The sequence below is a fragment of the Artemia franciscana genome, chromosome 15 (assembly GCF_032884065.1).
Source record: "Artemia franciscana chromosome 15, ASM3288406v1, whole genome shotgun sequence".
Lineage (NCBI taxonomy): Eukaryota > Metazoa > Arthropoda > Branchiopoda > Anostraca > Artemiidae > Artemia > Artemia franciscana.
In genome coordinates, this window is record NC_088877.1 from 8,772,269 (window position 1) to 8,798,611 (window position 26,343).

The window sequence follows — 26,343 nt, forward strand, 5'->3', positions numbered from 1 at the left end:
TTCTATGTGAGACACCCTTTCAGCTCTTTAGGATGAAGACTAGAACCAAAAACTGTCCTAGAAAGAAGGAGAGACAACAGAAAACTACCTTTTCGTAACATATCCCTTTTTGGGGGGAAAAAGTGCTTGAAGAATATTTGAATCTTGGGCAGAAGAAAATCTCTAACACTTCCTGTGTTCTAGAGGTAGTAGTAAAATAATGCGAAGACAAGAACACTTTTCGGCTGCTATTTTTCAGTAAACTAAAGTGTAGGTGGCATTTAGTTTTTTCTAATGTTTAAATAGTTTTCCTGTTTTGAATTATTGGTGCCACTGAGAGGAAAGGAGATGGGATTAAAAAAAGGTTAAGAAAAAGGTGCAAAGGAAAATTAACCCAAACAGTTTGGGCTTTTCAGACATCGCATATCTCAAAACTTATAAGACTTAGAAACCCGTGCTATTACTTCTTCAACCGCAATATTTGATTATTAATTTATAGCAGCTTAAACAACTCAAAATCCTACATAGCCCATACATTTATGAAGTAATAGAAGTTTATTGGGCTTCCTTTCGTGGTTTAAGACATGAATCTCAAGCTTGTTTATTACCAAATGTGCCAAAACTGTGGGACATTTTAGTTACAAATTTTGGCGGACCAATAACTGCTTGTTAGTGGGGCAAAATGGCAATAGTGTTTCTGTCGTATAACAAAATTTATGAAAAAACTTCATAAAATGTTCAATCAAGTCAGACACATAAGGTGGGGGCGTTCGAGCTCGTGTCTGACTCTCAAAATCTCATACTTTCCGTACTGTTCTCCTTCTCCATCGGAACTTCTGACAAACTCAGGCGAAGGCATATAACTCTTGAAAGAATGACTTTGTTTTCACCAAAACTTCTTTTTTTTACAGTTTACTCCTAATTTGGCAATATTTTGTGTTTTGTTTTTAAAATTTTGTCTAATTTGGGATGCAGTTGTAGCCCTAATGGAGAAACAGTGGAAAACTGCAGTTTATTAAAGTACAAACTCTTATGTTACTTAAATAGCTTGTAGTAAATAAGAGGGACACATTTCTACCCCATCCACGTAGGACTCACGAATATCCCACTGACACAACTTTCATAAATTCTATTTCTTTTGCGATTTTCCTCATTTTTTCAAGCGACACAAATATTCATGATTTTTACATTACGATTCAGCCTAGGAAGTAGATTACTGTAGAAACTTTTTAATTTTCATTTTATCAGTTTATTCTCAGGAACGAGTGTGCCATTGTTTAAGATTTGTCCATTGTTTACGTTTAGTATTTGTTATTGGGAAGTCTATATACATTTTTTTGGGCTGGGGAAGGTATGAATTCTCTGCCGGGGGGATTTCTCACTGGGAAAATTTTCCATGAGGAGGGAAGTTTCTTGAGAGTGGAATTTTCAGGGGAAATTTTACACTGGAGGAATTGGCCACTCCCTAAACGAAATTCTTTTTATTTGTCTTTTTTCTCTTTGACGATTCAATTTTACACGTGGAGAGGTTAATGATAATTGACTGGGGTAAATTTTCACCTGAGTTGAATTTTGTAGAGGACCTTTTAGCGGGGAGGGATTTTTTCCAGGAGGTAGAACCGATTTTCCAAAATTATTTGAAAGCCATCAAAAATTAAACAAAACATAAGATATTTCAACTGAAAACAAGAAGCAACATTAAAACAAAGTAAACAGAAATCATGACATAAATAAAGTGGGTTGCCCTCTCCTGAATACATCACTTTTTACGCTTAAATGTGAAGTTTGTCCCAAGTCTTTAATGACGATTCTTTAAACACAAGGGTAGTTTAATTAGAACTATAAGAAGCTTTTTTTGAAGTACTAAGAAACTTCAGCTAGAAAAGCAAAAGCCTTGGCTATTCTACCATACAGTTTAAATCTTGACCTTTGAAAACAAAAACTCAAGCTATGACAGTGTGCATATACAGAGAATATCATACCTACGGTTGCCATTTTGCCTCCATAATGGGCGGGGGGAGAATTTACCCCCACCCCCACAAATCCTAAATCATCTTGAAATTCTTTGGAATTTTTATTCAACTTATCGAACAAATTATTGTTGGGCCAATTCTATTGTTTTATTATTGTTCCTCCTCCACGTTAGATGGTTACGTACTTGAACATGGGGTTATCCGCTACTTATTAATAGCTACTAACTGCAAGCTCAAAATCAAGCAATTCTACTATGTAAAATGAAATTTAGAACTATACTAAAAATTAAGTGACTAAATTTCACTTACGGGTCAAATTCGTTATAATTGGCCTGGCGCTACGATTTCGCAATAATGGAACAGGTAAAGGTTCCTTCAAAAGAAATTATTCTTAAATGCCATGTTTAGGTTTCTGTACCGTAAACATATGTAAAGAGTAACCTAAATAAAAACAACTGGTTTGTCTCAAACTAGGTTAAATGTTGTAATACAATTTCTGTGTATTTCACAATCCGAATATAAAAAAGAAAAAACGCTAATATAGCCCTTTTGACCCTTACATTCATATTGAAATGGTTCGTTGATTTATTTATTACAAGCTTTCACCAATTATTAAAGCAGTCTTTAATTATACTTAAGGCCCAAGACGACACATTAAGAAAAAGGATTTAATTATGAAGACACACAATAAGCATCATCGCAACGGGTGCGTTTCTGTTACTGCTTTAAGTGGAAGAAGAAGTCAGAGGTGACTCTAAATTCTAATGTTAATGTTAAACAAAATACGCTTAATCATCAATGTATAAATCACTGCTAACTAAGGGTTTATGTCGGGGCCTTGCGCTCCCCAACTCCCAGAAAACCTATCTTTTTTTAGTTTCAGTATATTTCTTGTTCAGATCTTCAAATGAAATTTATTTTTAATTATTCAACGCCCCTCCCACCCAGTAATTTGATGGCTGAGCCGTCTGAGAATATTCCTGCGGATATGACCGATTTACACCTATGCACAAAATACCGGCTGATATACCTCATGTGGCACACTTACGCCATGTTTTGCCTCTTTGTATCACACAAGCCATACTTTCCACCGGATGTGGCATACATCAGTCCTGCATGTCATAGACCCCTTATGTATACGATCTTTGAAAGTGGGTGGGCCCTTTGATTATCTGGTAACAGCTGTTAAATTCAAAGGTGCAATCTGGATGGTCAACGTGTATTCAGTCATTCATTCAGTGTATTTGGTCGAAGATTCAGGCTACCATCTAAAACTATCTTTGTATTTCCCTCAATTATTTATGGGAACATTCCTGCGGAAACGATGCCTGTGGTGTATCCTCATCATTAAATCTATTTTTTAATGTGTCATCCGGCCCTTGAATAAAATTATAGTCTACATTAATAATTTGTGAAAGCTTGTAATAAATAAATCAACGAAGCATTTCGTAGCAAGTATAAAGGCCAAAATTGATGCCTTAGCGTATTTTCTTGTATTCTTTCCGACTGTGAAATGCCTAGAAATTACATTGCAGCATTTAACCCAATTCAAGACAAACCAGTTGCTTTTATTTAGGTTAGGCTTTATATATGATTACGTTACAGAGAGTTAATCGTGGCATGTCTTTGGATGGAACATTTAGCTGTCTTATTACGAAACTTCGAGATTCAAGCTGATTATGTTTGTCTGATGTTGAGGGAAAATGTAGGTTCCTTTGCTTTTAGTATTTTTTACATTGAGCTTTGAAAAAGATTTTGCTTAAGGGGACTCAATACCTTATGATAAATTTATCTCATTCATTATAGACGTTTCTTAAAATATTAGCAGTATGCTCTTTCAAGCTAAAATAGACGTTCTAGTGCACTTTCTAGTTATTAAAATAGATTAGGCCACAAAGATGTAGCGCAAACAGTAGGCTAATCATGATCCAAAGAGGATTTTGTGAATTCCCTCATAAAATGGCATTGATTATTTAAGGCGTTAGCCAATAAGAATAAAAAGAATCACATGGCTTGGGCTCTTTTGGACAGTAGAATGTCGAAAGGGAAACGTCTTATGTTTGAACATGCCGTCAATCATTCATTTCCTGACGAATACCCTAACGAGGATAAGCTAGCTATAAAATCTTGGAGCTTTTCTTGTGATGCAAAATGGGTTGGGGTCTCCACTTAGTCATAAACTCCTTCCTCTGCTACTATCCCCAAAAGGTAAATTTTGCTTGCTTGATCTCATAGCGAAGTCAGGATGGACCATTCACGGGTTTATCTAAACAAAACCGTAACTGCAAACATCGCATCAGGGTGACCTTGAGGGGTGTCGCCCCATTAACCAAACTATTGCTTAGTAAACGACACAGAATATGTACTGGATTCTGATTAATCAACAATTCTTCAGGGTTTGGTTTATTTTGATTGACTCTTTTAGGCTGAAAAAGGTCTTCTTGGATAAGCTATCTGTTACGGGCCGCCTCTCCATAGTTCTATAATATTTGTAGGCATGGAAACCTAATGAGTAAGAAGTAATAGGCTTGGGATTATTTATGCAGAATTTTGGCTCTTGTCAATAGAAGAGCTTTGTCAAGTGTGGGAAACCACGTTGTGAGCAAGATGAGCCAAGGAATGTATAAAGCCTCCATTCATTTTGGAGTCCTAGGAGACTTCTTGCGGTCCGGTTCTAAGCCAGCTAAAGCGCTTCGTGTAGGCTTGAAAAGACATGTTAGTCTTTGGTCCTGGACTGGTTCTGGGACCATTTCTTTTCCTGAGGCCATAATATTTTCATTGATTTGAGTAATGTGAAAATTACAATTTGGGACGTTACAACATTGAAAATTAATTACTGCACTGACATTTCGACCCATAAATTCAGCCACTTTGAACTTGACATATTAGGTATTTCCGAAGCCCATATTTACGGGGTAGAAAACATGAAATTAGGTGATAAAGAATTTCTTTACTCAGGTAGGAAGGATGTGGCAGATAGGTAAGGAAGGAAGCTACTAAGCCTTGTTTAAGCTGAAAAGTTATTGATAATAGAATAAAAACTGCTCATTTCCAGAGTCATAAGTACGAGGTATCAGCCACAGTAAAATATGCCCCTGCAGAGCCGACTGACGGAGATAGTAGTGACTCAGATGAATTTTTACTAACAGCTACAGGAACATACGGACAGGATCCCAAGTTGAAGTATCGTACTTTTTATTCAAGGATTTTGATGGACAGGTCAGTAGAAATAAGAATAAATGGTATCCTATCCGACGTGAAATTGGTATAGGAAGAAAAACGTAATAACAGTTATCGGATGCTGCAACTTTGAAGGAATAACAATCTAGTTATCTCTACATTATTTGACGGTAAAATTGCCCATAAGTTAAAACGGTACTCAAATGACGGTAAGACAGCTAACCGTATTGATTATTCTACTGTAAACCGAAATCTGACAGGTTTGTTACAAGACACTAGGGCGTGTAGAGGTGATGTTATTGATCAAACAGTTCGTGGTAACGAACGGTAGTAAGGAGCGACCCAGCTCAAAAGTAAACAAAACTCTAAAAAACGGAATTTTGATGCTAAGATACATCAAAAGAATCAAATTTTCATGCTGGTTTTAATTATATAAGTTTCATCAAATTTAGTCTTTGTCATCAAAAGTTACGAGCCTGAAAAAATTTACCTAATTTTGGAAAATAGGGAGAAACACCCACTAAAAGTCAAAGAATCTTAACGAAAATCACACAATCGCATTCAGCGTATCAGAGAAACCTGTGGCAAAAATTTCAAGCTCCTATCTACAAAAATGTGGAATTTCGTATTTTTTTTGCCAGAAGACACATCACGGGTGCGTGTTTATTTGTTTTTTTCCCAGGGGTCATCGTATCGACCAAGTGATCCTAGAATGTCGAAAGAGGCCTCATTTTAACGGAAAGGAAAAGTTCTAGTGCCCTTTTTAAGTGTTGAAAAAATTGGAGGGCACTATGTCTTTAGGGATGAATTAATCCTCCACAATCCCTGGGGGAGGGGATGCAAGTTACAAACTTTGACCAGTGTTCAAACAGTTCGTGGTAACGAACTTTAGTAAGGAGCAACCCGGCTCAATAGTAAACGAAATTCTTAAAAAACGGAATTTTTATGCTAAAAGATACATCAAAAGAATCGAATTTTCATGCTGATTCTAAATATATAGGTTTCATCGAATTTAATCTTTGTCATCAAAAGTTAAGAGCCTGAGAAAATTTGCCTTATTTTGGAAAATAGGGGGAAACACCCCCTAAAAGTCAAAGAATCTTATAGAAAATCACACCATCGCATTCAGCGTATCAGAGAACCCTTTAGCAAAAATTCCAAGCTCCTATCTACAAAAATGTGGAATTTCGTATTCTTTTTTGCCAGAAGACACATCACGGGTGCGTGTTTATTTGTTTTTTGTTCTGTTTTGTTTTTTTTCCCAGGGGTTATCGTATCGAACAAGTGGTCCTAGAATCTCGCAAAAAGGCTCATTCTAACGGAAATCAAAACTTCTTGTGCCCTTTTTAAGTGACCAAAAAAATCTGGAGGGCACCTAGGCCCCCTCCCACGCTCATTTTTTTTCCGAAAGTCATCGAATCCAAACTTTGAGATAGCCATTTTGTTCCGCATAGTCGAAAACCATATTAACTATGTCTTTAGAATGACTCACTCCCCCAGAGTCCCAGGGGGAGGGGCTCCAAGTTACAAACTTTCACCAGTGTTAATGGTTATTGGGAAGTGTAGGCTACAGACGTTTTCAGGGGGATTTTTTTTTCGGTTGGGGTTGAGGGGAGGGGCTATGTGGGAGTATCTTCTCTTGGAGGAATAGGTCATGGGGGAAGAGAAATTCAATGAAAAGGAAACGTGATTTTCTAGCATTACTATAAAAAAACAATGAAAAAATAAATACGAAAAAGTTTTTTCAACTGAAAGTAAGGAGTAGCATTAAAACTTAAAATGAACAGAGATTATTGCGCATATGAGGGGTTCTAAAAATACTTTAGCATAAAGAGCGAGGTATTTTGGAGGAGATAAATACCTTGTTCTTTATGCTAAAGTATTTTTAGTAATTTCAACTATTTATTCTACTGCCTTTCTGATTCAGGGGTCATTCTTAAAGAATTGGGACAAAACTTAAGATTTAGCCAAAATCAAAAATTTATTAATTCAAAAACGTTCAGAAATTAAATAAAAAAGCTAGTTTTTTAAACTGAAAGTAAGGAGCGATATTAAAACTGAAAACGAACAGAAATTACTCCGTATATGAAATGGGTTGTCCCCTCCACATTCCCTCGCTCTTTACGTTTGACTCTTTGCCACAATTCTACTTTTTAAAACAATTAAAAACTTTAGCGTAAAGAACGAGGGATTGCGGAGGAGAAAACCCAATTCATATATGGAGTAATTTCTGTTCGTTTTAAGTTTTAATATCGCTCCTTATTTTCAGATTAAAAAACTAGTCTTTTTTATTTAATTACATACAATAATCGTTACTGGGAAGTATACAGAAGTTTTCAGGGATTTTTTTTTGGTTTGGGGGTTGGGTTGAGGGGAGGAGGATATGTGGAAGGATCTTTCCTTGGGGGAATATGTCATGGGGGGAAAAGAAATTCAATGAACAGGGCGTGGGATTTTCTAGCATTACTATAAAAAAAAACAATGAAAAAATAAACATGAAAAAGTTTTTTCAATTGAAAGTAAAAAGTAGTATTATAACCTAAAACGAACAGAGATTATTACGCATATGAGGGGTTCTAAAAATACTTTAACATAAAGAGCGAGGTATTTAGGAGGATATAAATATCTCGGTCTTTATGCTAAAGTATTTCTAGTAATTTCAACTATTTATTCTACGGCCTTTCTTATTCAGGGATCATTCTTAAAGATTTGGGACAAAACTTAAGATTTAGTGTAAAGAGCGAGCTACTAATGAGGGGACAAACCCCCTCATATTCATAATAAATATATAAGAATATAAAAGTTTGTTAAGTTAATTCTTAAGTTACATATATTTTTACTAATAACAACGTTCATTAAAAATTAAAAGTTCTAGTTGCCTTTTTAAGTACCCGAAAAATTGGAGGGCAACTAGGCCTCCTTCCCCACCACTTATTTCTCAAAATCATCTGATCAAAACTAAGAGAAAGCCATTTAGCCAAAAAGAGAATTAATATGCAAATTTCCTTTTAACAATTTATGCGCGGAGATCCAAAATCAAATATGTATTAATTCTAAAACGTTCAGAAATTAAATAAAAAAAAACTAGCTTTTTTAACTGAAAGTGAGGAGCGACATTAAAACTTAAAACGAACAGAAATTACTCCGTATATGAAAGGGGTTGTTCCCTCCGCAATGCCTCCTCTTTACGCTAAAGTTTATAATTGTTTTAAAAAGTAGAATTGCGGTAAAGAGTCAAACTTTAGAGTAAAGAGCGAGGGATTGCGGAGGGGACAACCCCTTTCATATAGTGCAGTTTTTGATGCATTTTGATATATGTTTTTGATATATGTGCAGCGTTTGAAGCAGTTTGATGTTCCACTGGCTAAATTCAAGAACAGCCCCTGTGGCCCGTGAGAATTATGCAAATAGGAAAGGATTTGCGCGGAAAGTCCACTTATCTGGTCTTTTATTATCATAGTCACGATAATTTAGGTTAATAGATGCAAATTTTCAAGAATACAACCGTGAAACGACAAATTCATTCGTGCCTGCTGTTAAAAAGCATTTGTGGAACTTGCCAATACCCCTGAAATTTACGAAACTCTTTCTAAGACTTTTTTTAGCCCTGAAAGCAAGTGAAAAATTAGGGTCTAGCTCGGTTTCTTCAAGTATCGCCCCGATTTACGAGCAATTAGTTGCAATTGAGGACCAGCTGGAGAAGACAAAAAGTGATCTGCAGGAAAATATAACAAAGAAAGTGACTGAAAAGTCCAAAGACCCAAGGTCACTGAAAAAGGCTACTGAACTGATAGTCAGCCAGGTTTGTGATCTGGTCTCGCTCGAGTTTAATTCAAAGTTTACAAAAATTGAGCAGGTTCTAAGTAGTCTGAGAGCTCAAATTGAAATTGGTCGAATAGAAAAGAAGCTTAATGATTATGATCAAGAGTCCTTGCTTGATAGTCTTTTATTTCACAGGGCAAAGCAGTTTCCAGGTGTGAACACTAGTACGGCAATATCTCGCACTATAAATAGCAAACTGTCTGTGTCTGACCTCTCGTCTTCTTAATTGATTAATGTATACTGTCTCCGTAGTCTCATTCAAAATAATGGATTAAAATAGACATTTATTCCAAAGCATTCTTCGGTCTAATTTGTTCAAATGTGGCTTGATGAATTAAGGCATAAAGAGCGGGGAATTCAGAAGAGGGTAGCCATATAGTTTGTCGAGTAATTTCCGTTCATTTTAAGCATTAATGTCTCTCTTTAGTTTCCTTTGAAAATCTTTGTTTTTAATTTAATTTCTGTTCGTGTTTAATAGCATATCCAGGATTATTCTAAATTTTTAGAGGGCTGCAACCCCCTGAAACCCAATTCCCTTAGTCTGAGTATTAATGAATCGGCTCAATAGCAACCAAAACTATAAAAAATATAATGTTTGTGCTAGAAGATGTATCAAAAGAATTTGCTTTTTATGCTGATTTCAGATATATAAAATTAATTAAGTTTAATGTTACCCATCAAAAGCTAAGGACATGCGAAAATTTGGTCTATTAGGTTTCAAGCTGTTATGTACAAAATGTGGAATTTGAAAATTGCTGCCAGAAGAAAGAACACGAATGTATGTTTTTTTTTTCATTTTTTTTTTCCAGGGATAGTTTTATCGAACAAGTGATCCTGGAATATTGGGAAAGGGTCCATTTAATGAAAAATCAAAAGTTCGCGCGCTCTTTTTAGAAGACCAAAAGAATGGAGGCAAACTAGCCCCTCATTCGCACCTCGTTTTTCTACTAAGTCATCTGATCAAAATTTTACTGATAGGCGTTTGATTCAGCATAGGTGAAAGGTCCCGTAGCCACGCCTTTAGAAATGACATGACCCTCAATAGTCCTGAGATAAGGGCTGTAAGTTACGCAATTTGCCATTTGTTCACATTTAATATTTGTTATTGGAATAATGCGTTTCTTCAACTGTAAGTAAAGAGCAAAATTAAAACAAACAGAAATTATTCCGTATATGAGGGCTACCCATACTATTTGATAATACTATTGATAATAGAGTTTTGGTTACTATTGAGCCGGGTCGCTCCTTACTACAGTTCGTTACCACGAACTGTTTGAAATGACCCCGTATAGCCTGTGGGAAGAAGCTTATTGTTTCCGTATAGTATTTGTTATTGAGAAGTATACATTGATTTTTTGGGGGGAGGGAGTTTTCGCTTGGAGTGGGTTTTTATAGGGATGATTTTCTTTGGAGGAGGAAAATTCCTAGGGGGTGAATTTTCCAGGGGGTATTTTTACACTTGGGAGATTTAACAGAATCCTTATATAAAATTATTGTTAATTGTCTGACATTATCTTTGCCAACTCAATTTTGCATGTAGAGATGTTCTGGAAGAATTACCCGAAGGCCATTTCCCGCATATTTTGATTCCAAGGAAAAATTGCCACGGAAGGAGGCGTTTCCAGATTGATTGAGAAACCAATTAAAAATTAAAGTCTTTTTCAAATGTAAGTATGCTAAGAAGATTTTTTTGCATGAATTGTCTGCAAGAAATTTTACGGAGGGGGAGATTTTCAGCGAATATGGAACAGAGTGGAGGTAATTTCCACTTTTCGGTGGATGAAATTTCCACAGAGGAGTTTTCCGTGAAGAGAGAATATTTCATGGAGGGTGAGCCACATTTACATGCATTATTTGAGAAACAATCAGAAACTAAATATAAAAGCAAGTTTTGTTTACTGTAATTAAGGACCAGCGTTAAAACTCAAAACAAACAGAAGTTATTCCATATGTGAAGGGTTGCCCCCTCCTCATTAATTTTCTCTTTGAGTCAAAGTTTGGATATTCGTACCAATTTTTTAAGAAAAAAAAAATTAGGTTTAGTGTTACCCATCAATAGCTACGAGCCTGAGAAAATTTGTCTTATTTTCAAAACAGAGGAAACATCCCCAAGTCAAACTATCGCATTCAGCTTATCAGAGAACCCTACTGTATTGGTTTCAAGCTCCTATCTACAAAAATGTGGATTTTTGTATTTTAAGCCAAATGAAGGATCACGGACGCGTGTTTAATTGTTTTTGTTTTTAGATTGTTTCCTTCTTTTCCTCTCAAAGTAAGAGAAGGTTGACTACTCGTCCCAATTTTTCAAAAACAGCCCCAGAAACAGAAAGGCTGTATAATTAGATAGGAAGCCTTTTTGAGTGCTAAGAGCTTAAGCGTAACCGAACAATTACATAAAACCAAAGGTCCTAGAGAAGCAGAAGAGGGCTCATTCGAACAGAAATTAAAAGTTTTCAGAGGCAATTTTACACATGAGGAGATTTTGACAAAATTAATATCCAAAATCCATTTTAACTTTTCCTCTTTTTTTTGCGAGAATATCCCAAGATACCAAATTTCTCGAAAAAAATATGGAGCCGTTTTCTTGAAAAAAAAATTGATACTTCATTCTTATACAATGAATGCTCAATTATAAAGATAGTGATATATATATATATATTATATATATATATATATATATATATATATATATATATATATATATATATATATATATATATATATATATATATATATATATATATATAGGGCCATCATGTTTTTCTCTATAGGGCCATCATGTTTTTCTCTCTCTTAAATACCCAAACTGTTCAGAAGTGATAAATTTTACACCCGCCAGAAAAAATTTGATTTTTGCAGTAACGCATCGTTTGCTTCAGCATAACTACCCCACCCTCACCTCCCTCCCTCGTTGAAAAAAAATTGATGCATTTTCTCAACTATAAACTTATACTTAATATTCTTCCAGTCTCTGGAAGAATATATGGAAGAATAAGAATCCCCGTTGAAAAAAAAAATTGGTGCTTTTTCTCAACTATTCTTAATATTCTTCCAGTCTCTGGAAGAATATTAAGAATAAGTTACTACATACTAATAACTCGACCTCTAAAAGATGCTCAACACAATATGAAATTGTCCTCACTTATGTTAGCTGTTTCTACAATCCTTAGGAAATGATCCAGTAGATGAATGCTCAAAAGGTATCCCTCCTTTTGCGTGAATATATCTTACTTTGACGCAAATTTGCCACAGAACAAATTTTGGCAATGAGAGAAGGATTCAGTAGCTGAATTGTGGCAAAATTGATTGCATAAGCAGAAATGGTAATTATTTATTATAGCCACCACACTCAAGAAGGGAGTCGACCATACTCAAGAAGTGAATTCAGGTTAATCTTAATTAAATGTACAAAAATATGATGAAAGCATAATACTTTAGTAAGAAAATTATGGAAACTACAACAAAGAATTATGGAAAAAGGCCCCCCAGAACCAGGCACGTACGCAGGAATTTTTTCGGGGGGGGGGGGCAGAACCTTTGAAACAGCAGATATAAAGTAGCACTTTTTTTTTATTTAGTAACTAAATAAATACAAAAAGCACACATATCGGAAAATACATATTAAATTTAATCCGTAGTATTGTAGCGGATGGGGGGAGGAGACTGAAGCCTCATAAGTACGTTTTCAGTCTCAGGTTATGTTCATTGCGATTTAGAACCAGTGATGAATCTATTATATCCCAGTAAAAGGGAAATTTTAGGGTTAATAGTGCAATATGGGTGCTGTGGGGGGTAGTTCTTTTATTGCGAAAACGTCGATTTTAATGAAAAATGATAGTTTCCAAAATTGATCCATTAAAAGCTGTACTTTATTCTGAAAAGGGGGGGATAAAGGTCCTAATATCAATGATAATTCTATTTTGCTGTGGAAAGCAGACCTTCTTTACAAAAAAAAAAAAAATATAATAACAGTACAATCGCCAATTACTTCAAAGAGGGTAAAATGTTAAACAGAAAATGGGTTAATAATTGGGAAGTGACTTGGCCGGATAATTGCGTGCTGTAAAATCCCAAAAAAGGCTTGACACATGTTAAAAGGCTTGACACATTATATTAAATGGTATTTAAATGGTTTCTAATCTAACCGATATATATATATATATATATATATATATATATATATATATATATATATATATATATATATATATATATATATATATATATATATATATATACATATATATATATATATATATATTTATATGTATATATATGTATATATATATATATATATATATATATATATATTATAATACTTAATTAAAATACACGTAAATCTCTTTCGGGCTAAGCTGATTATCACTAAGTACCTACTGAAATACCGAAAGAAACCGATTCTACTCAGACGAAGAACTTGAGTTTGGTGGGTGTAATGCAGGGGCTAAGTACCACAAGGAATTTTTATGGGCAAGACCAATAGTAAAATTTGATTATTTGAATAAAAACAGCCATAAACTCCAAAAATTTTTAGGTTTGTGGAGCCCAGGCCCCAAACTCTCTCCACTGTGCTCGTTCCTGCTAAGATACATCGGCTAAGATTTTTTTAACGCGTGTTTTAACAGCAAATTCACGAAATTATACTGAAAAAAAAATTATTTAAAACCTACTAGTTGAGGATATCCGTAATATATAATAATAACAAGATATGATTTGCATGTGTATGCAATTTACAGACTGTTCCACATTTTGCTTTCATTACTCACAAAAAGATGCAGCAGATTGCCTATATAACGGTTGCATCACTCGGGTTGGATCCAAGATGAAAGCGACAGTGTTAATTATGAAAACAAATCTATGGCATACTTATTTAATGGATTGGTTTATATATGCCTATATGCTCAAAGCTGCACCTCTTAGCTTCGTGCCCCAATGAAAGGTTAAACATCAAATTTTTTTTCGAAAAAAAATGTAAAGAGAATAATTTTGTACAATTTAATGCTACCATGTTTGTCAAACAATGATGCGAGACGATAGTTGTCAAATTGGACAGTGGTTACTCATCGGTAACACCAAGAAGGTTGCATTTTGATCGCACCCAAGCCTCATTTTTGAAGCAAAAAAAAAAAAATCACCGTTTAATTTGACTTTTAATTTGAACTGTATTTAGTTGAAATGTATTTTAATTAAACTTAAATTGCATTATTTAAATATTCGATTTGATACTATGTGGGGCCATAAAAAAGGATAGGGACCTTCAAATCCGTTTTGTCCCTTAACAGTAAATTACAGTAGAAACTGAATTTAAAAAAATAAAATTTTCTGAGTTGGTTTTCTTAATGGACCCCCGAAATTCCGTTGAAAAACTTATCAATATATCAATAAAATAAAAATTTTAATTTTTCTAAGCCACCCTTGATTTCTTGAACAAAGGTCTGTTCTAAAAAATGCACTCACTCAGTAGTTTGCTCCTAACGGGGATGTGTCTAATCTCCTTTAGTATGATCGTTTATACAAATCGTTTATTCCGACTTCCATATCTATGTGCTTAGACATATAATTCACATAGATCCCAGGAGGGGCTTGAAGACTTGTTAAAGATGGTTTTGCAGTGCTTGAAGAAACTCTATTTTGATGATAGGAAATTCTAGGGCCAAAATAAATTTGTGTAGATCCAAGAGCCATAATTTCCGACATTTAACAGGAGTTTTACAAGTTGATCGTACTCTTCGGGAAATTCGAAAGGCAATTTTCGATTTGATCCCTAAGCAAAATATTTGTCAGTAGATGGCCTAAATAGCAACCCATCAGATTCGCTAGGCTGAAGTTGTCCAACTTCATCAAATCCATCAAAATTTAAATGAATGTCTTCTCATACATCAGAAGTGCCGACTAAAATTGCCTTGAATAAGGATAGTTGCGATAAAAATTGAGAATTGACTGGAATTATGGGCCCAATCGTATCTCCTTTGTGGATCTAGCATGACATAATTTTGGCTCATTCCAAAGCCAAAGAAATCGTGGTTTCTCGTACTTTTCAGAAAATCGCTCATTGTGCGACATTGTCAAACCTGTAGAATTTTTAATTTAAATTTAAATTAAATTTTTAGATTTATTTTCATTTCTTTCCTTTAGTAAGTCAAGCCTTAGTTGGCCATGGAAAAGTTAGTACAGGCGGAGGTTATTAGCCTGATTCCATCATTTTTGTGGAGATAACATACGAGTTTCATTAGGCTCAATTGTGTCAGATGTTTCACACAAAGTTGACGGTTAACACTAGACAAAAATGAAAAAAAAAGAGTAATATGGGACCGGACAATGAACTGTTATGCCAGGCCCACATTCTATGTTAGTAGAGCAATCTTATCCACGGTCAGTCTCTCCCCCTTATTCAATAGAAAATTTATTCAATGGGAAACGAGGGGTATCACCCCTGGTTAGAACATAGATGTTTTAGGACATCTAACTCAAAGACTATAATAATATTATATAATAATATTAAATAATAATATTATTTACTATACGACAAGTTTAATTCATGCTATACAGCATAGCAATGTAAGCCGTATAGGTTTTTTCTATTGAAATACTTAAAAAAAGGCAATAACCACAGGGAACTTAGCTACTTTATTTTCGATATATTTATTTTCATTTTTTTCTTTTTTGCATCATTTCCATTAAGAACGTACTATTTTGCGTTTTTATCCATTTTTTATGTGCTAATATATTTTGAAGAGCAGTTTGAAATAAATAATTTATATATTTAGACACAGCACAAGTAAGTTAATCATAAATTTGTATCAGTTTCATTATATATTTAATGAGTTTCAGTTTATTTTGAAAATGGTCATTATTCACTCACAATTTGTTGTTATTAAACGTTCGATCTAAGGTTTTTTTTTAAATGTGATTGAAGCTATAACCCCTGTCATCAACAACCGGTTTTACATCGAAGTTTAGTATTCGCATAATAATGCTTAGAGAAAGACCGTCATCTCCAAAAAATTATTCGTAGGGGGAAATCTGAAACTTCAAAGTTGAATTATGGGGTCGTTGAAGGTAAGTTTATTTTACAAATTATTTTTAAAGAATCATTTTGTGAATAGCAGCAAGGGGGCCCTAATGCTCCCTAAGAAGCAAGGAGACATTTAAAATGATTATATTAAGAATGAGTAGTATTTCCACTTAAATTTTGATAAAATAATGCTCCTGGTAGCACTTGTGCCTCCTCCTAGGATTATCCTCTTATCACTCACAAATCCCCCCCCCAAACTCTCAACTATTTGTGCTTTTAAGCGTATTATTGCAATTTTTCTTGTTGCGCAGCAAAAATCTATAAATAAGAGGGAAGGTTTCATTCCACAGTGTTCAAATAAAAAGTGTAATTCTTTTTTTAAATATTTCCACAAATAAAGGAAGATTGACGATAGATTTCAATCAAAGCCCTACCAAGACTTGACCTGTATATTGGATATTAATGTGAAACTTTCAGGAGATGCTGAGGTTGGGGTAGGGGGGTCGAAAATAGAGGGCCTTTGGAAATTTTTGAGAAAGAGTAGAGCTAAACACAAAGACAATATCTTTATACATGTTATCAAATGCCGTACCTGCAATGTCTTAGGAACGAACATTAATGGCTATGAAAAAGGGGAAGAAGGCAGGTTGCACTATTCCCATTTTTAAGTATTTATCAACCTTGAGATATCATTTTTTTTTATTGTATAGTTGATATTATATATTTGAAAAACACAGTGATCAAATTAAAAGCTGTTACCAGAAAACACAAAAGATGTTATTGTCTTTGTCGAGTCCCTAGAATCCTTAGTCGAAGTTAGCCCCACACTGAATGTGGTAATTGCTCTTCTTTCTAGGTTTGACTTAATTATTCATTGCAATTTTTATTTGTGTAGGGTAAATAGCAATCCCAATTTCAAAAAGTGCAACACCGGTTGACGCTCGTTTTTCTCCTAATGAGATTATTCACACGTTTCTCAATGATTCGGATACTATTTTTCAAAAAGTGATTTCGAAGCAATTTACCTGAATCATACCCCTCCACATACAAAAAGGCTGATTTATCGAACACCCAAACAACAAGTCCTAGCAATATCAATTCAATTATGAGAGTTATATCATCAATCAAAACTTTATTTGTCACTCCTATCTCTATTGAATTATTGTGAAACTCAACTTTTGGAAGGAAACAGTGAAGAGACTTTCAAATAAATACAAAAAAATTTGCACCAACTAATATTTTTTGGTAATTTACGAAAGTTCACTTTACTTAAATCAGCTTTGGGCTACACATTTAAGAAATAAGAACACAAATATTACTCTCAATTGGCTAAGGCTAAAGTATTCTAGCAATACTTGTAAATACCTGTAATTGTAAGTTTTTTAATATACTTCATTAGATTTCTTCTTCTACTTATAGAGTAGTTACCGGGAAACAGCTAATGGTGCCAAGTTGATAATCTCTTAGTGTTTTAGTGGAAGACTGAGTACCAGAAATTTAATAGACGCACATTTGAGTACAACAAAATCAGCTAGTAGATAAATTCAGAATGTTTTACTTACCGACTAGATATAAAAAAAATTAATAAAAGCAGTTTTTTAGTAAAATAAACTCAGCTAGTTAAAAAATTTCCGATATTTTCCTTACCGACTGGGTATCAAAAACTTAATAAAAGCACTTTTGATAGTGACAAACTCAGCTAGTTGGTAAATTCTGAGTGTTGAAGTTACCAATAGCCTGTCCAAAAATCTAATAAGAGCACTTTTGAATGCAATAGACTCAGATAACCAGTGTTGAAAAAGTGTTATATTTTGAATAGTGATTTCAGTGATACGCAATAGTGACTTTATACGTTATGTAAAAGTACTGGATCTAATTATTCAGTGACAAAGAAATTTAATCTTTTTTTGATACTTTTTCTGGATAAATTTAATTTATCCAGACGAAGTCTGGCACGTCTATAAATAAGAAAGGCAATTAAAAGGTAACATTTTCTAATTATACGATATGCCTGGAGGATTCGAAATTAGAGGACTAGCATTTGCAAAATTCAAAGGATATCCAAAATGGCTGGTTTGAATTGTGGATACTGTTCAAAAGAAAAACGGATCACACTACGCTGTTTTCTGTTACGGCACGCATGAGGTATTAACGGTTCAAGAATCTCAGCTTGAACCATACCAAGAAAACTTTGATGAAGCTGTGAAGAAAAAAAAACCAAAGGAGTAGCAAATGCATTCAGCAAAGTTACCACTTTTCCGGATATTTACTTAGAAAAGTTAAACTTGGATCGGGCTTCTCTTGCCTCCATTGTGAACAATGCTCAAAAAGAATTTGAAAATCTGCAAAGTGGTCTGAGAAATGAAATTGAAGAAAGGGTTCGTGCCAACTTGAGCACAGTACCTTCTACAGGGCTAGCATCTTCAGTTACAGAAGACATTGTTTGTACAATCCATGATTCAATCTTGGTTGAATACTGGGCAAAGTTCAGTGCTTTGGAAAAAATGTTATCTGTGCTCAAGAAGCAAATTACATCTCTGGAAGACAGAATCGAAGTGATTGAACTAAAGCTTTATGATATGGACCAGAAAACAATAATGAATACGCTTTTTTTTAGTAGTTTAAAGCAAGCAACTTCACATGCAAAATTGAGCTGGCAAAGAGAAAGTAAGTCAAATAAAAAGAATTGTGAGCAGGAATTCTGTCAAATCCCCCAGTGTAAAATTTCCTCTGAAAAGGTAACAAAAACAACCGACAAATTTCATAAATTAAAATCCTTCCCCCATGTTCTGTATAGGGTCATCTTAGACTTAAATGCATAGTTATTCGATCTTTTGACTATACTTAACAAAATGTCTACCCCAGAATTTTAATTGGATGACTTTGGGGAAAAGGGGGTGTAGGAAGGGGACTAGTTGCCCTCCAATTTTTTTGGCCACTTAAAAAGCGCACTAGGTCTTCTTATTTCCGGTGGAATGTACCCTTTCCCGATCTTCTAGGTGATTGTGAGAAATTATCATTTGAAGCATAATCAGGAAATAATAGCTATAATTTCAATTAATCTTAATAGTAAAAGTTCATTGCTAAAACAAATTTAAGAAAATTTCGTAATTTATCCTGAAAACCCTCAGAAATAGTGTTGGATCCAAATGACTGCACCATTGGAATCACCATTGCCGAAAACCCCATAGAGGCAAGTTACAACCCCCCACCTTGAACAAAAAGGAATATCACTTTTGCATGGGTAGCACTGATATATTTTTTCCTTTTTTGTTCTTCACCACAGCTCAATGAAAAAACATTCATAAGTGGATATAAAATTGACACAAAAAGATTGCGAGTTTCAATCTCATTTTCAATAGAAAATAAATTTTAGCTCAGTTTGTTTATGTTAGTTCAATATGTCTGCTGATATATTTTTTAGTTTCAAGCTTCTTTATTCTTCCTTGATGCTGTTTTTGTTTCCATTTTATTCAGGATGGTTTGATTTATTTAAATTAGCGGCGGAATCTTTAATCAGCTGAGCATTACACACAAGTGCTATTATAAACGCCAATCACCAGAAAACTCAAAATGGTATAATTTTGTTCTGCTTGACGTAAGTCAAAATGACTGCCACTCATACACAGAATTGCCACCACAGTGTAATATTGAAAAATAATATGAATGGAACTTACTTTCTATGCATACCTCATGTTAATGAATATCTGTAAGAGTGCCCTAGAATTCTTTTAAAAATCATGATTGTTTGATGTTGGAGGGTGCACAATATACCCTTCCTCAATATATGTGCTTTTGCGTTGTCATGGATGGAAATTTCACTGTTTGTCATGAAGATGAAAATGAAGAAAAGAGAAAACTACCATGACGTTTCACACAGAAAAACTTACATTATTCGGTATACAGTGCCTAGGGTGAGAGATATATCATATATACTGGTTAATTGTCATATCTGTGCCTTTCCTACATTTACTCCAGGAGTCAAGAGCATGAAACACTTCACCATGTTTAATTATCTTGATTTTGTTGCTGAAATAATGTCATTTACTAAATAATTTTTTCCTTGACATGTGCTTCCAAAAAATTGTACATGCTTTTTTAGTCGTAGATCTGTCAACATTGACCATTAACCATACAGCTACTTGTGGCTAAAACAGGTCCAGGCTTTTTTGCATTTTTTTACTCTATATATGACAAAATATTAACACTAGAGTTGTCTATAAGATATTTTAAATAGATGGCACTCAACTTCTTTGATGAACATTGACCTGAGATGGTACATTTGTTTTTAAATAAAATTCTATTAACAATAAACTATCTTGCAATTTATTTTGAATCTAAAAAAGGAACCCAGAAACATAACTTGCAAGACATCTCAATATGTACTACATAGCTCCAGGGGCTGTGGCTCTTGCTTTTTTGTGAATTTATATCTATTCATCTATATTATTATCCATTTTCTTTATACTGGATATGATTATTTTCTTCTGATTTTGTTCTCTTTTGTTACAATTTTGCATTATAATTTTTGTTTGTTTTAGCTTCCAAATTATTCTTTGGTTGTTTTAACATAGATTTTAGTAGTCTATATTAGTGATTTTCTATTACTGATTTTTGGTAATCTAGAGATAGTGATTTTTGGTTGTCTTAAGTTTGGGTTAATGTAGGACTTCATTTCTGCCTGCCTTAAGTTTTAAATTGCTTTTTGCTTTTCTTTGAAATTTTTTTTTCTGGAAGGTTTTTCAAAACTAGTTTCTGTTCTTTCTTAATTGTAGAAGTTTTATTATTGGCTAATATAACAAATATTACTCCATTTCTTAAGGTTTTCAGCTTTAGAATAAAAATACAGAATTTTAATTTCAGTTCTACATTACATAAGATATTATAGACATTTTATTTGATTGTATTCAATATAGTTACTGTACAATTTTTTTTTCAATCTGAAATCAAGGTTTTAAATGGTTCTTGAATTTAGATTTTGATTCAGCATTAATTTATAGGTAATAAACTCAAAACAATCTTCCTGGGATAATTTTTAAAATATTAGATATTTATTTGAGGTATAACAAAACTATTTTCATTCCTGACTCCTTAAACTCTTCTGTCTGTGAAATTGACGAAATTATTATGAAATTATAGTGTAGTAAAATTTTGTTCTGACAACCTGGATGCATATAATGTCTTTTGATTAAGTTCAAGATCCCTATCAACATTCCCTGAAACATCAAACCTCATATCCTAGCCTTTCTTGAAAGGTTTCACATACTTCCTTTTGACAATCTGGATGCAAGCAATGTCTTTTTGACTTATTTCAACATCCTCCCAAAACATTGAATGAAAATTTTGACTTAATATCCATATCATCCCTGAGATGTTACAGATATACCTCTTTGAAAACCTGGATGCATATAATATCATCTGATGTAGCTCAATATTCCATGTTTCCTAAAAGTCTCAACTTAATAATCTTAGCTGTTCCTTAAATATTGTAATCATGCTCTTTTGAAAACAGGGATGCACATAAGTGTCTTTAAGTTCAACATCAGCCTCAATCATTTGCTTTAAGTTAAACATCATAGAAACCTCTACAGTAGGGTTCTCTGATATGATGTTACTAATAAGAGAATTTTATATAATACAGCTTGCTTTTTTGGGGGTGTTTCTCCTTTCGTCAAAAATCAGACAAATTTTCTCATATTTTTGGATATGGGTTAGTAGCAATAAACTGAAAGAATTTTTTGTATTTAGAATCAACATATCTTAACTCTTTTCTTATCTTAACCAAGTGCAATCCAAAAATCTTCAAAAATGAGAGGAAATAAGTATCAATCTGCATACATGCTTTGCTAATAAGTGACCCTATAGAGTGGTGTATTACCCCAACTCGCATTTTTAAGGTCAATCTTGTTATTTAAGGACTTTTTTGTTTCACCTTGTTTCAATTAGCCCACGTGTACGCTTGATTTCAAACTAGCGCGCGCCCACTATTGTCATTATAAGAACGGTAGAATTATGGACAAAAATAAAGGATCGTCTAACTCAGTTGCCCAAAAAAGACCAAGACATTCGCCTAAAAAAGGTGCTGATGAGTGCAAAGGTTGTGACTTCAAATTGCAAGATGACGATTTTGCATTGCTTTGCGACTCATGCGAATCCTGGGTATGCGTCGTATGCTTGGAAATGACAGAGCCGGAATACAACTTATTCACAAAAATGACTCGGAGGCTCGGGTCACTTTGGTTCTGTCCCGTATGTAAACAACAGAAAAACTCGATCAACCAAGGACTAACATCTGCAGAAATAAAAGATATTTTGAGGGTTGAAATTCAAACGTCATTTAAGGCGATGGAGGATAAGTTTTGCGCTTTATTAGAGCCTATTCAACGGAAAGTAGCTGAAATCGAGAATGACCTGAAAAATAATGCACACTTTCAGACGTCCAGTATTTTACCGAGAGCCTAATAGGGGTGAAGTGTCAGAGCTTAGAAAAAGCCTAACTGAAAAATTTGTGAAAAAGGACGAGGAAATCAGTGTTAGTAGCTCGAACTTAAGTTCATTTTATGTGCCAGATTTTGTCGAAAAACAAAAAACCTGACGTGTTTGGTTTAGCTGGAGACGCTACTTTGTCATCTCGTAGGCAACAAAACGAGACCGATTGCAAATTTTTCAACGACAAGCTACTTGTACTTTGCCCTGCGAAATGTAGCTACTCAGTTAGAAAACGGACTAACCCTTGTGAATAATAACTCTTTTCGTGACACCCCAAATAGCCACACGAACATGGAAAAGTGACTCTCTAAAAAAGATGAAGTTTCTGAGTGATAGATTTTTGGTGACATATACAAATGCAGACTGCCTGTCATCTAAATGGGAAGAGTTTAGTGAGCTAATAAAGCTACGTAAACCACATTTAATTGTTGTTACTGAAGTTTTACCAAAACATTTCAGTGACCCGTCTATTTATTTTCAGCCGCTACCACAATATAATTTAGTATCTAATAATTCAGCTAAAAGAGGGATTTGTATTAATATTCATGGTTCCATTAAGTTTTCTATGGTTGTTGATTCGTTAGTAGACTCAGCGTCGGAGTGTTTTCTGGTTGATGTTAAATTGCCATATCATAGTACTTACTTGTGTATCCCAGCTTTTTATCGAAGTCCTACTATGAATTTATCGAGTCCAGTTAATAATGCCAATATTCTAGCGTGTATTTCTCGTCTTGTTGGTCGTAGTTCAAAGTTCCTTGAGTCAAGACATAGTAAAGTAGCCAGACAAGGGCATTTGGATACTCAGTTGCAAGAGGATCCAGGTGAATGGCATGCGTACTCACTAGCGAGAAACAAGGTCACTCGGCTTTTTAAGGCTAATCGTGAAGAGCTTGAGTCGCATATTATTCACTCAAGCACCGCATCACCTAAAATATTTTGGAAATACGAAAATAGGAATAAGCCTAACCTTGCACCATCTACATCTACGTTCACACATCAGGATACACACCAAAAGATTAATAGTGATTCTGAGAAGGCTCTTATTTTTAATCAAATTTTTTCTTCAGTTTTGTTAAAACACAGCCAATTCATTCAAATGAAGTTAATTTTGCATCTCAAGTAGAGTAGATTGCGTCGTCGGACATTCTTGTTCCATTTGATGATTCGGATTTCTCATTGACTGAAATTTATACTATTCTTTTAAAATTGGATACGTCTAAAGCGCCGGATATAGACGGTTTCCCGAACATAATGATAAGACAAATTGCTCATGAAATTGCAGAACCACTTACCTATTTATTTAACTTATCTTTGTCGCATGGACTGTGTCCTTCAGGGTGGAAGAAGGCCTTAGTAAAACCGCTTCACAAAAGTGGCTCCAAGTCGGATTTTAAAATTATCGGCCGATTTCAATTACGTCTATTTTTTGCCGAGTGATGGAACAGTTTATTGCTTCACGCGTTCAAAAGTATTTTGATGGAAATCATCTTTGGAATCCTTCTCAGCATGGTTTTCGAAAAAATAGGTCTTGTAATACTCAGTTTCTTGAGGTAATTTTGGATTTTCAACGTTTTGCCGATTTAGCTATACCCTTTGACTGCATTTACATCGACTTCTCGAAGGCATTCGACAAATTCTCAATACCCATCCTTCTTAAAAAATATGCAGCTTATAAATTGGGTAAAAAAAACAATTGCATTTATTGCTGATTATCTAAATGGACGAACTCAGCAGGCTGTTGTTGGTGAAGCTATGTCATCCTCAATTGATATGTTAAGTGGAGTCCCCCAGGGTAGCTGCCTGGGTCTAATTTTATTTTGTTTATTTATTAATGATCTGCCTTCCTCTGTTCAGCATTCTGCTGTCTAAGATGTTCGCGGATGATGTAAAACCTTATCTACCAGTAAAAGACCAAAACAATATGCAACTTTTACAGGAGGATCTTGACTCTCTAATTTATTGGTGCGAATCTAATTCCATGTTCATAAACCATTCTAAGTGTGTTGTTCTACACTATGCTCGTAAATTCCCACCTGTGCATACTTACCATCTGTTTTGCATACAAATCCCTTCTAACGAAATAGTGCGAGACCTTGGCGTTTACTTTGATACCCAATTGAAATTTGATAAGCATGTTTCAGAAATTGCAAAGAATGCAAATTATCGTTTATCGTCTATAAGGAGAAGCTTTAGTAGGTTTAACCTTCGTAATTTTTTACTACTATACAAATCAATGGTCCGCCCTCTTCTTGAGTTTAATACTTATGTTTGGTTTCCATTAAGTCTAACGGATGAGCATAGGATAGAAAAGGTTCAGAGAAGGGCCACTAGATTAGCCCCATACCTTTAGCGCCTTTCCTATCCGCAGAGACTTTCTAGGCTTCCACTCCTGTCGTTGAAGTTTCGTAGACGTCGCAATGACCTTGTAAATGTGTTTCGTATAATTAAAGGAGTGGATAATGTTGAACCAAATTTATTTTTTAAGTTTAGCCATTATCACTCTACTCGTCAGCATGATTATAAATCATATCCCCAAAAACCACTGAAAAAAATTGGTCAATTATCTTTCGTTAGTAGAGTTGCCGGACCATGGAATGGTTTGCCTTTGGAGGTTGTTGAGGCAGAGAGTGTTCGAATTTTTAAGGGTGCATTAGTAAATACGCCTTTTTATTTAGACGCTTTTGTTGTGTAGTTTCGTGTTATTTAGAAGTTTTTGGTGTTTAGTTTGTCGTTGCCAATTTAATTTACTTTAGATTAGTATTATGATTTCGTGTTTTTGCGACAAGCATTGATGCTTATCGCTATTCGTAATAATAAATAAAAATAAATAAAAATAAAAAGCCAATACTGCCGATGTAGCAGTTGCCATGAGATTTCTATTTCTAGCTTTGGTGAATATTTGCCCAAGTCACTTTTAACTTCCAATTTTTCATCACAGACTTTTTGATAAGATTCTCTTGTGACAAATTTTTTTTTTGAATCCGATCATTTTATTTAGTTGAATAGGATAATAAAAAGAAAGAGGGTCAATTGACAGCTGGATAGTAACTTTAAATTTTGTTTTTTATTTCGTTATTCTATTTTTTTTAATGTCTGAATATATAAGGAATATAAGTTCGAGGGGGAGAATTGTCCTGTTAAGAAAGAGGTACATTTTACATGGTCTTTATAAAATAAAAACGTGGTACCTGTGCAGGCAGGATGATTTTTGAGTATCTCTACTGCTTCTGTAAACTATTGTAAAGCGTAGGAAATTACGTAAAGACTAATGTTATAATCTACCAAAGCAATAAATCTTTCGGTAATTTTGATTTGAGTTTGATTTTCGCTTCAGATGAAATGCATGATAATTAAATTTATTATTGATTGAACAGACTAATCTCTTTGTCAGGAATTCTTGTCGTTTAAAATTAACTGTATTTTGTTTCATTTTGTATGCAATTTAATTGCTCTGTTTATTTAAGAGTTTTTTCCTACAAGTTTTTAGAAATAAACGTATTCGTAGGACACAATTCCTAAAATATCTTCCCTATCACCTAACCACCATTGCTATTTTATCGTCTGGCCCCCTGGAAAATTTTCTGCCGACGCCCTTAGTATGTAAGCTAGTGTTTCTGTGGGGAGAGGCAGACAGAATGAGAAAGGCACAGGAAGAGAGGGAGAGAGAGAGAGAAAGAGGTGGAGAGACAGAAAAAGACGTCAAAACAATTTTTTCTTACAAAATGTGGCGGGAGCCCTGGGGAGGGGTTAATTCATGAATAGATAAATTAAGGCAAAAACTAATACAAATTAAAATAAATGACCGAGTCAAACTCAAACCAAACAGAAACTACTACAAAAAGGTAGTTTCTTTTTAAATTCTGCCTTCTAAAGACCAGACCATAA

General features: G+C 34.3%; 1 protein-coding gene across 5 annotated transcripts in view; it reads right to left on the reverse strand.

Moving 5' to 3' along the window:
- Positions 1-21,959, reverse strand: part of LOC136036010 (uncharacterized) — a 101,895-nt gene extending 79,936 nt beyond the window's left edge. The window contains exon 1 of one of the 5 annotated variants that reach the window (XM_065717931.1): positions 21,902-21,959. The gene's annotated coding sequence lies outside the window, so the exon portion shown is untranslated. Of the gene's footprint in view, positions 1-2,137; positions 2,196-2,261; positions 2,281-13,624; positions 13,737-21,847; positions 21,868-21,901 lie in introns of those variants that run through there. The other 4 variants (XM_065717933.1, XM_065717932.1, XM_065717935.1 and 1 more) reach the window with 4 other exon arrangements.
- Between the last annotated feature and the right edge of the window lie 4,384 nt (positions 21,960-26,343).